General features: G+C 41.3%; 1 protein-coding gene across 2 annotated transcripts in view; it reads right to left on the bottom strand.

Moving 5' to 3' along the window:
* SCAMP1 (secretory carrier membrane protein 1) overlaps window positions 1–11192 on the bottom strand; it is a 118949-nt gene that overhangs the window by 25102 nt on the left and 82655 nt on the right. The gene's annotated exons all lie outside the window — the stretch shown is intronic.

Genomic DNA, 11192 nt, shown 5'->3' on the forward strand with positions numbered 1-11192 from the left:
GGAGGGGAAGAGAGGGAGAGGGGAGGAAGAGAGGGAGAGGGGAGGAGGAGAGGAGGGGGAGGATGGAGGAAGAGGAGAACGAGGAAGTGGGGGGAAGAGGGAGGAATGGGAGGAGGGAAAGGAGGGTGGAAGAGGGAGGAATGGGAGGAGGGGAAGAGGGAGGAATGGGAGGAGGGGGGAAGTGGGAGGAACGGGAGGAGGGGAAGGAGAGGGGAGGAGGAAGAAGAAAGTTTCTTTGAAGAGGAGTTTTGCCTTTTTATGAACTCCAGTGTATTCACACTTGTTCTTTTATATATCTTGCTTTTACTGTTATTTCTGAGAAAGCTGCCAAGCCAAGGACGTAAAGATTTTTTTTCCTGTTTTTTTCTAGTTTTCTATTTTCAGTTTTACATTCAAGTCTATGTTATTTTTTGAGCTAATTTTTAAAAATATCGTATCAAGTATGAAGTTCTTTTTTGGTTATCCAATTGTTCTAACATCATTTCTTAAAAAGACTGTCCTTTCTGCATTGCATTCCCTTTGTACCTTTCTCAGAATTACTAGTTTGTCTATGAGTGGGTTTATTTCTGGGCTCGCCATTCTCTCCCACTCTTCCATTTGTCTACCTTTTCATCAATATTATACTATTTTGATTTTGAAGTTTCCTAGTAAGACTTCTAATTAGTAGTGTTAGCCCATCAACTTTATTGTTCTTTTTCAAAGTTGTCTTGACTATTTTAAGGTTTTTACATTTCTATAATCAGTGTACAAACACGGCAATGAGTTAATATGAATACAGTAAAGCAGCAGTCCTCAACCTTTTTGGCACCGGGGACCTGTTTCGTGGAAAACAATTTTTCTGTGTATGGTGGGGTGGGATGGTTTCAGGATGAAACTGTCTCAGATCATCAGCATTAGATTCTCATAAGGAGCCTGCAACCTAGATCCCTTGTACATGCAGTTCACAATAGGGTTTGTGCTCCTATGAGAATCTAATGCCACTGCTGATCTGACAGGAGGCAGAGACCAGGTGGTAATGCTAGCTAGCTGCTGCTCACTTCCTAACAGGCCACGGACCAGTACAAGCCTGCAGCCCAGGGGTTGGAGACCCCTGCTCTAGAATCAGCCATTTCCCCCAAGGTACAAAAGAGCAAATTTTACTGGTTCATTAATAATGTTTTCTATGTCAGTCAGATTTAAATTAAATGGTTCCACATCTTATAGTAATTGTATCAGTACTATATTACACCAAAGTTGGTATTAATGACCATACAGCTGAGAAAAATTATTAATGAAAAATAACCAACATCAAAATCTACAATTTAATATTTTTTATAATATCGAATAGAAATCCTATGTATGATTCATCTCTCCAGGGTCACTACACAAAACATCACTTCTAATAATCATTTTTCTTTTACTATTTTGAAACAGACACTTCTAAAGTATATTTCTATTTCCCTGTCCCTCTGGCAAAGAATGAAGAATATAACTTAATATTGTTTGTTTCACTTAGAGTTTTTACTTCTATTTTGTGTGCCAAGAAACCAGACTATTAAAATGTTTTACATTATAAATACATGAAATATGTGCTCTAAAAAGGGGTTGAATAATATCTACAGGCTTCACAACAGCTATGTCCACTACTTTGGTTCCAAATTCATAGACACATTTTAGAAGCTAAAACTGCCTAACTGTAATTTCTAGTTAAGAAATCTATTAGAAGATACTGAATACGTTTTAAAAATTAAGACGTCCTACTCAAAAACTATTTCTAAAACATTGCTTTCAAATACAAATGGAGCTATGTTAAAACTAGTCCACCTTCCTCTATCTGTATGTATAGTTAGTACAAACAAATGCACAGTTAGTGTACAAAACTGATCAAATGAAAACCTCAAAGTCTACTTTTGTCTAGTTTTACTTTAAATGAAGCTAAATAAAAGATATTAAGCAGGTTAAATATCCTCAATAGATTTTATTTACTTCATTTTACCAACTTTTCTATTTCTGAATAAGGAGACAATAAAACTCATTTTATTGCACACTGACCATGAATATGAATGATTATTTTAAAACACTTCAAAGCTAAGACATAAACTCCATATCCCAGCACTTACTTAACTACCTAGATTCTCATCTCCAAGAGAGCACAAATCTTCCCTTACCTAAGCTGTCCAAACTACTGCAAATGCAAAATCAGTCAAATTCAAAACAATCTGAAGCAATACAATCATCATGTGAATATCAAGTTCCTTTCAGATGCTTGAGGGAAGGGCAAGGAAAAGCTGAGGAGCTCTGGAAGAGACAGAAGACCCCCAGGAGGGCTGTACCTTAGCCAGAATCAGAAAAGGTCCATGAAAAAAAAAAAAAATCATCAGGGGAAGAAGAACTATCGGCATTCAGAACCAAAGGTGGTCCTGTGTGCAGGAACAGATTAGAAAGCAGACTGTTTAAATCAGCTTGAACATAGCTATTTTAAACCAAACGAAGAACAGAAATATAGATTTTTTTAAAAAACACTATACACTGATTTAAGCTATGTGGCTTAAATTGTAATCGGCCTCAGTTTACAATAAAGTATTTATGGTATCATAGATATTTATTCATAATAAATCCACCTAAGTAATGTATTTCCTCATCAGAATACATAAATAAAAGTTCTCTACTACTTGTCATCCTGGCTCTTTCAGATCAAAGCCTACTGGAAAACTGAACTTCAAATAAGCAAGTAGTTTTTGGTTTAATGACTTCTACAGCCAAGTTGCAGCACAGTTTTAATAGAAAAGTTCTTCCCTAAAGTATGATAATAAATTTCAGAAAATAAGCTTATTTGATCTTATAAAGTTTATTTCACATGCCAAATCAATACCAGAGATATTAATTACAACTACCATTTGGTGTGACAGGAAAAGACAAAGTATTACATTATTTCAAAGGGCTAAGATGTGGAGACACAAGTTAACTAAAGCACAGCACTAAATGTCTTTAACTCTGGCAACTCCACATAGCAGACATTAGAACACAAATTTACACACTTGGGTTTGAATCCAGACTCTCCCACTTAAAGTTGTGTGACTTTGGGCAAAGTATTAAGCCTGAGATTTTCCATTTGCCAAATGAGGTAATAGTGGAACATGCTTTTATACAAATAAAATAATGCAGGTAAAGTGCTTAGCTGGGAATGCATAGGCACATAGAAAGCAACTGATAAACATTACTTGCTGATACCTCTATTACACTCTAGTAGTACTGTATCAAAATAAACTGTTTTGCTCACAGAAGCAATATCCTACTCTCAGAAGTGGCATTAGGCTGTGATAAGACATTGAAAACCTCTGGAACATGGTTCCTAACAATCACGACTACTAGAATCAAGTAATACAAGAAATTATTGATGGTATACAGGCATCAGAATAAAAAGAAACTGATATGGTTTGGCTGTGTCCCCACTCAAATTTCATCTTGAATTGTAGCTCCCATAATCCTCACATGTCATGGGAGGGACCTAGTGGCAGGTAAATAAATCAAGGGGGCAGGTTTTCCTGCGCTATTCTTATGAAAGTGAGTAAGTCTCACAAGATCGGATGGTTTTATAAAGGGCAGTTCCCCTGCACACACTCTTTGCTCCTCCTTCACCTTCTGCCATGATTGTGAGGCCTCCAGCCATGTGGAACTGTGAGTCCATTAAACATCTTTTTCTTTATAAATTACCCAGTCTTGAGCATTTCTTCATAATGGTATGAAAATCGACTAAATACAGAAACCTAACAAGTACAGGTGCTTTTCTTGTCTTATTTGGGGGCTCCAAGACTGTCTAAACCAGCCCCATATTCCCTCTTTAGTAACTTTATGCTGAAATGAATACTTTCTCCAGAACAGGGAGTCTATAAGTAGGCTTGAAAGGCAGCCCCATGAACTGTCCCTCACCACAATAGTGCAAAAAAATTTGCATATGTATTTCTATGGGAGAAGATTCAAAGATTTTAAACTTATAATAGAGTCTATCTCTTAAAATCTATTAAGAGCTGGGCACAGTGGTTGATGCTTCTAATCCTAGAACTCTGGGAGTCAAGGTGGGAAGATCACTTGAGCTCAGGAGTTCAAGAACAGCCTGGGCAATACAGTTAAGACCTCATCTCTATTAAAAATAAAAAAAATCAGGTGCAGTGGCACATGCCTGTAGTCCTGCCTATCTGGGAGGCTGAGGCAGGAGGATCATTTGAGCCCAGAAAATAAAGCAGCAATGAACAATGGTCATGCTACTGCGTTCCAGCCTGGGTGACAGAGTGAGATACCATCTCTGGGGAAAAAAAAAAAAGCAAAAACCACTCACTAGTCTGGCTAAAAAAGCACAGGACTGGAATGAAAGAGACTCTGAACTCTCTTCTTCCCACCTATGTTCTGTCAAAAGCAGAGGGGACAATGAAAAAGCTCATATTAAATGAAGTTTTAAACCTGAATAATATCAAACCTAGACCACAACCTTAGTGCAAACTCTGAATCCCCTATACTTAACTGACTTAATAATAGCTAACATTTGTTGAACATTATGTGCCAAGGACTATGTCAAACACATGTATTACCCACTCAATCCTTACAACACCCCCATGAGGCACAATAATATTGACTCTATTTTACTGATGTGCTATTTAAATAGCACATCAGTAAAATAGCTATCAGTAAAATAGCACTGATGTGCTATTTAAATAGTAACATTTACTGATGTTACTATTTAAACAGATTTAAAGAGGTCAAATAATCCAAATACACAGGTGGTAACACAAAATATGCAACCTATCTGTGCATCTATTAAGCTAAAATTCTTTTTTTATTTTTTATTTTTTGAGACGGAGTCTAGATCTGTTGCCCAGGCTGGAGTGCAGTGGTGTGATCTCGGCTCACTGCAAGCTCTGCCTCGGGGGTTCATGCCATTCTCCTGCCTCAGCCTCCCGAGTAGCTGGGACCACAGGCACCCACCACCACACTCGGCTAATTGTTTTGTTTTTGTATTTTTAGTAGAGATTGGGTTTCACCGTGTTAGCCAGGGTGGTCTCGAACTCTTGACCTCATGATCCGCCCACCTCAGCCTCCCAAAGTGCTGGGATTACAGGCGTGAGCCACAGTGCCTGGCCTTAAGCTAAAATTCTTAACCAAGTGATAAAACTACCTCTAAGATATTATTTCAATTCCATGATCTCCAAGAAATTTAATTATCAAGGAATAGAACACCACTAGCTAAAGTAAATTAACCCCAAATGCTGAATGCAGTGTTTCTTATATACAGGAGAATATAAAGACTAAAATCTCACATATGAATTAATACTCAATGTAGAAAGCTTAAACAGTTTAAAAGCTTTAAAGCTTAAAAAGACAAAATCAATCAGTAGCTAACCATTTTCAAATTACCTCTGAACAATAAAACTAATTTAAAGGAAAACAGAAGTCAACATTGATTAGATCCTAGGTCACAAATGGACTATTTTCAAGCTATTACACAAGCTATGCTCTTATAAAACAGAAAACTCGGCCAAGCGCATGGCTCACACCTGTAATCCCAGCCCTTTGGGAGGCAAAGCCGGGCAGATCACCTGAGGTCAGGAGTTCGAGGCCAGCCTGACCAACATGGTAAAACTCTGCCTCTACTAAAACTGTAAAAATTAATCAGGCATGGTGGTGGGCACCCGTAATCTCAGCTACTTGGGAATTTGAGACAGGAGAATCGCTTGAACCCGGGAGGCGGAGGTTGCAGTGAGCAGATATCCTAGCTTGGGCAACAAAGTGAGACTCTGTCTCAAAAAACAACACACAAAAACTCAAACATTTTTCTGCAAATAAGCTCCATGACACCTATATGAACAGAGAATACTAAAGAGTAAAAGTTTGAGTTTTGAAACATCTAGAATACCACATCATGAAACTATTTATCACACCTTTTTTTCCTTTTTGCTTTTGCCGAGACAGGGTCTTACTATGTCACCCAGTCTAGAGTACAGCAGTATGATCACAGCTCACTGCAGCCTCAACCTCTTGGGCTCAATCAATCCTTCCACCTCAGCCTCCCAAGTAGCTGAGACTAAAGCACATGCCATGACAACCGACTAATTTTTGTATTTTTTGTAGAGATGAGGTTTCACCATGTTGCCCACACTGGTCTTGAGCCCCGAGCTCAAGCAATCCTCTCCTCTCGGCCTCCCAAAATGCTGGGATTATACACATGAGCCACCACACCCAGTCACCGTTTTTCTTTGAGATGGGAGCCTCACTCTGTCACCCAGGGTGTAGTGCAGTGGCTCAACCTTGGCTCACCGATCTCGGCTCACTCCACCTCCCAGGTTCAGGCAATTCTCTTGCCTCAGTCTCTCGAGTAGCTGGGATTACAGGCACATGCCACCATGCCTGGCTAATTTTTGTTTTTTTTGTTTTTTTGTACTTTTAGTAGAGATGGGGTTTTGCCACGTTGGTGAGACTGGTCTCAAACTCCTGACATCAGGTAATCTGCCTGCCTTGGCCTCCCAAAGTGCTAGAATTATGGGCATGAGCCACCATGCCCCGCCCCAGCTACCTTTTTACTTATGCCACTTGAAAAGTTTAATATTAATTCTCTTGATGGTCCTATCACTCTTACACTTGAAATTTCCTAACTATTTTAATCATATACTTTGAAACATCATTTTCCCCACTAAACTCTTCACTGAAGTATTAACAAACTTCAAACCCTAAATCAACTATCAAAACTTTATATTGATCCATTCCAAGATGGCCAAATAGGAACGGCTCCGGTCTGCAACTCCCAATGTGATCGACGCAGAAGATGGGCGACTTCTGCATTTCCAACTGAGGTACCTGGTTCTTCTCACTGGGACTGGTTGGACAGTGGGTGCAGCCCATGGAGGGTAAGCTGAAGCAGGGTGGGGTGTCGCCTCACCTGGGAAGTGCAAGGGGTCGGGGGATTTCCTTTTCCTAGCCGAGGGAAGCCAGGACAGACTTCACCTGGAAAAACGGGACACTCCTGCCCAAATACTGTGCTTTTCCCAAGGTCTTACCAACAGCAGACAAGGAGATTCTCTCCTGTGCCTGGCTCCGGAGGGTCCCATGCCCACAGAGCCTTGCTAGCTCAGCAGTCTGAGATCAAACTGCAAGGTGGCAACCTGGCTCGGGGAGCAGTGTTCACCATTGCTTAGGCTTGAGGAGGTAAACAAAGTGGCCTGGAAGCTCGAACTTGGCGGAGCCCCCCACAGCTCAGCACAGTCTACTGCTTCTATAGACTCTACCTCTGCGGGCAGGGCATAGCTGAACAAAAGAGAGCAACTGCTGCAAACTTAAACGTCCCTGTCTGATGGCTTTGAAGAGAGCAATGGTTACCCCAGCATGGCGGCTGAGCTCTGAAAATGGACAGACTGCCTCCTCAAGTGGGTACCTGAGCCCCATGTGGCCTACCAGGAAAAACCTCCCAGTAGGGGCCCACAGACGCCTCATATAGGCAGGCAGCTGCCCGTCTGGGATGAAGCTTCCAGAGGAAGGATCAGGCAGCAATATTTGCTCTTCTGCAATATTTGCTGTTCTACAGCCTCCACTGGTGATACCTCCCAGGCAAACAGGGTCTATAGTGGAACTCCAGCAAACTCCAACAGACTTGCAGTTGAGGGACATGACTGTTAGAAGGAAAACTAACGAACAGGAAGGAATAGCACCCACATCAACAAGAAAAAGAAACCATTTACACCAAAACCCCATCTATAGGTCACCAACATCAAATACCAAAGGTAGATAAAACCACAAAGATGGGGAGAAACTAGAGCAGAAAAGCTGAAAATTCCAAAAACCACAGCGCCTCTTCTCCTCCGAAGGATTGCAGCTCCTCACCAGCAATGGAACAAAGTTGGATGGAGAATGACTTCCATGAATTGACAGAGTAGGCTTCAGAAGCTCAGTAATAACAAACTTCTCCAAGCTAAAGGACTATGTTTGAACCCAATGCAAGGAAGCTAAAAACCTTGAAAAAAGGTTAGACGAATGGCTAACTAGAATAAACAATGCAGAGAAGACCTTAAATGACCTGATGGAGCTGAAAAACACAGCATGAGGGGAGGTTCCAAGATGGCCCAATAAGAACAGCTCCAGTCTACAGCTCACAGTGTGAGGGACGCAGAAGACAAGTGATTTCTGCATTTCCAACTGAGGTACCAAGTTACCCTCACTGGGGCTTGTTGGACAATGCGTGCAGTCCGTGGAGCATGAGCCAAAGCAGGGCAGGGCATTGCCTCACCCAGGAAGCGCAAGGGGTAGGGGAATTCCCTTTCCTAGCCAAGGGAAGTCGTGACAGAAGGTACCTGGACAATCAGGACACTCTCACCCTAATACTGAGCTTTTCCCAACAGTCTTACCAAATGGCACACCAGGAGATTATATCCCGCGCCTGGCTCAGAGGGTACCACGCCCACGGAGCCTCGCTCACCACTAGCACAGCAGTCTGAGATTGAACTGCAAGGCGGCAGCGAGGCTGGGAGAGGGGTGTCAGCCATTGCTGAGGCTTGAGTAGGTAAACAAAGCGGTCAGGAAGGTTGAACAGGGTGGAGCCCACCACAGCTCAAGGACCCCTGCCTGCCTCAGTAGACTCCACCTCTGGGGGCAGGACATAGCTGAACAAAGGGCAGCAGAAACTTCTGCAGACTTAAACATCCCTGTCTGACAGCTTTGAAGAGAGTAGTGGTTCTCCCAGCATGGAGTTTGAGATCTGAGAACAGACATACTGCCTCCTCAAGTGGGTCCCTGACCACTGAGTAGCCTAACCAGGAGGCACCTCCCAGTAGGGGCTGACTGACACCTCATATGGTCGGGTGCCCCTGAGACGAAGCTTCCAGAGGAAGGATCAAGCAGCAACATTAGCCATTCTGCAATATTTGCTGTTCTGCAGCCTCCGCTGGTGATATCCAGGCAAACAGGGTCTGGAGTGGACCTCCAGCAAACTCCAACAGACCTGCAACTGTGGGTTCTCACTGTTAGAAGAAAAACTAATAAACAGAAAGGACACCCACACCACAATACCATCTGTATGTCACCATCACCAAAGACTAAAGGTAGATAAAACCACAAAGATGGGGAGAAACCAGAGCAGAAAAGCTGAAAATTCTAAAAATCAGAGTGCTTCTTCTCTGTCAAAGGAACGCAGCTCCTTGACAGCAACAGAACAAAGCTGGACGAAGAATGACTCTGACGAATTGAGAGAAGACGTCAGACGATAGGTAATAACAAACTTCTCTGAGCTAAAGGAGGATGTTGAAACCCATTGCAAAGAAGCTAAAAACCTTGAAAAATGATTAGACAAATGGCTCACCAGAATAAACAGCATACAGAAGACCTTCAATGACCTGGTGGAACTGAACCATCAACTGACCATGGCACAAGAACTATGTGATGCATGCACAAGTTTCAGTAGCTGATTCGATCAGGTGGAAGAAAGGGTATCAGTGATTGAAGATTAAATTAATGAAATGAAGTGAGAAGAGAAGTTTAGAGAAAAAAAGAGTAAAAATAAATGAACAAAGCCTTCAAGAAATATGGGACTATGTGAAGAGACCAAATTTACATCTGACCGGTGTACCTGAAAGTGATGAGGAGAATGGAACCGAATTGGAAAACACTATGCAGGATATTATCCAGGAGAACTTCCCCAACCTAGAAAGGCAGGCCAACATTCAAATTCAGGAAATACAGAGAATACCACAAAGATACTCCTCGACAAGAGCAACCCCAAGACACATAATTGTCAGATTGACCAAGGTTGAAATGAAGAAAAAAAATGTTAAGGGCAGCCAGAGAGAAAGGTCGGTTTATGCACAAAGGGAAATCCATCAAATTAACAGCGGATGTCTCGGCAGAAACTCTACAAGCCAGAAGAGAGTGGGGGCCAATACTCAACATTCTTAAAGGAAACAATTTTCAACCCAGAATTTCATATCCAGCCAAACTAAGCTTCATAAGTGAAAGAGAAATAAAATCCCTTACAGACAAGCAAATGCTGAGAGATTATGTCACCACTAGGCCTGTCTTAGAAGAGTTCCTGAAAGAAGCACTAAACATGGAAAGAAACAACCAGTACCAGCCACTACAAAAACAGATCAAATTGTAAAGACCATCGAAGCTATGAAGAAACTGCATCAATTAATGGGCAAAATAACCAGCTAACATCACAATGACAGGATCAAATTCACACATAACAATATTAATATTAAATGTAAATGGACTAAATGTTCCAATTAAAAGACACAGACTGGCAAATTGGATAAAGAGTCAAGACCCATCAATGTGCTGTATTGAGGAGATCCATCTCACCTGCAGAGACACACACAGGCTCAAAATAAAGGGATGGAGCAAGATCTACCAAATAAATTGAAAGCAAAAAAAAAGAAAAAAGCAGGGGTTGCAATCCTAGTTTCTGATAAAATAGACTTCAAATCAACAAAGATCAAGAGAGAAAGAAGGCCATTACCTAATGGTAAAGGGATCAATTCAACAAGAAGAGCTAACTATCCTAAATATATATGCACCTAATCTAGGAGTACCCAGATTCATAAAGCAAGTCCTTAGAGACCTACAAAGAGACTCAGACTCCCACACAATAGTAATGGGAGACTTTAACACCCCACTGTCAATATTAGACAGATCAACGAGACAGAAGGTTAACAAGGATATCCGGGACTTAAACTCAGCTCTGCACCAAGCAGACCAGATAGACATCTACAGAACTCTCCACGCCAAATCAAAAGAATATACATTCTTCTCAGGACCACATCGTACTTATTCTAAAATTGACCACATAATTAGAAGTAAAGCACTCCTCAGCAAATGTAAAAGAACAGATATCACAACAAACGGTCTCTCAGACCACCATACAATCAAATTAGCACTCAGGATTAAGAAACTCATTCAAAACCGCACAACTACATGGAAACGGAACAACCTGCTCCTGAATGACTACTGGGTACATAATGAAGTGAAGGCTGAAATAAAGATGTTCTTTGAAACTAATGACAACAAAGACACAACATACCAGAATCTCTGGGACACATTGTTTAAAGCAGAGTGTAGAGGGAAATTTACAGCACTAAATGCCCACAAGAGAAAGCAGGAGAGATCTAAAATTGACACCCTAACATCACAATTAAAAGAACTAGAGAAGCAAGAGCAAACAAATTCAAAAGCTAGCAGAA

This window comes from Colobus angolensis, unplaced genomic scaffold (assembly GCF_000951035.1).
Source record: "Colobus angolensis palliatus isolate OR3802 unplaced genomic scaffold, Cang.pa_1.0 Scaffold49, whole genome shotgun sequence".
Lineage (NCBI taxonomy): Eukaryota > Metazoa > Chordata > Mammalia > Primates > Cercopithecidae > Colobus > Colobus angolensis.